The sequence below is a fragment of the Sinocyclocheilus anshuiensis genome, unplaced genomic scaffold (assembly GCF_001515605.1).
Source record: "Sinocyclocheilus anshuiensis isolate Anshui unplaced genomic scaffold, SAMN03320099.WGS_v1.1 scaffold1637, whole genome shotgun sequence".
In the NCBI taxonomy this organism is placed as follows: domain Eukaryota; kingdom Metazoa; phylum Chordata; class Actinopteri; order Cypriniformes; family Cyprinidae; genus Sinocyclocheilus; species Sinocyclocheilus anshuiensis.
In genome coordinates this window covers 155,829-156,276 of record NW_015540944.1, presented here as the reverse complement: position 1 = coordinate 156,276, position 448 = coordinate 155,829, and the positions used below count along the sequence as shown (strand labels likewise).

Genomic DNA, 448 nt, shown 5'->3' with positions numbered 1-448 from the left:
CGTTTCAAGTTTAAAATAAATGTTGTTTATAGTGAATGCCCCTATAATTTTTGTTTGTTTTATATTTAGTTTTAATCCAAATGAAGCATGTGCTAGTGAGCGAACAGCGATCAAGATCATGCAACAGAAGTGCTATCTCGCTTGTGACATATCCGACCGAACTACAAACTTTCCAGTGATGTCTGTGAGAAAGGGATATTCACTCGACAAGCTCGATCCACTCGCGCACATCCGCTATACAGGTGTGAATACTGAGTGAGATATTCACTCGACAAGCTCGCGCATCTGTGCAGCCGCGCGCTCAATCCACTCAGCGCGCTCTGCTTATTAGCTCGGGCACATCTGTTATACAGGCATGAATATTGAATGTTTAACATTATATTAATTACTTACATGTACTTCATAGACATCCTTAATCTCTAATAACTCCATTCTACTCTCTGTTGTT

The 448-nt window shown here is 40.2% G+C and overlaps 1 protein-coding gene across 1 annotated transcript in view; it reads right to left on the bottom strand.

Annotated features, from left to right (window-relative positions):
- Nucleotides 1–448, bottom strand: part of LOC107689753 (NAD-dependent protein deacetylase sirtuin-1-like) — a 19,398-nt gene that overhangs the window by 1,404 nt on the left and 17,546 nt on the right. The gene's annotated exons all lie outside the window — the stretch shown is intronic.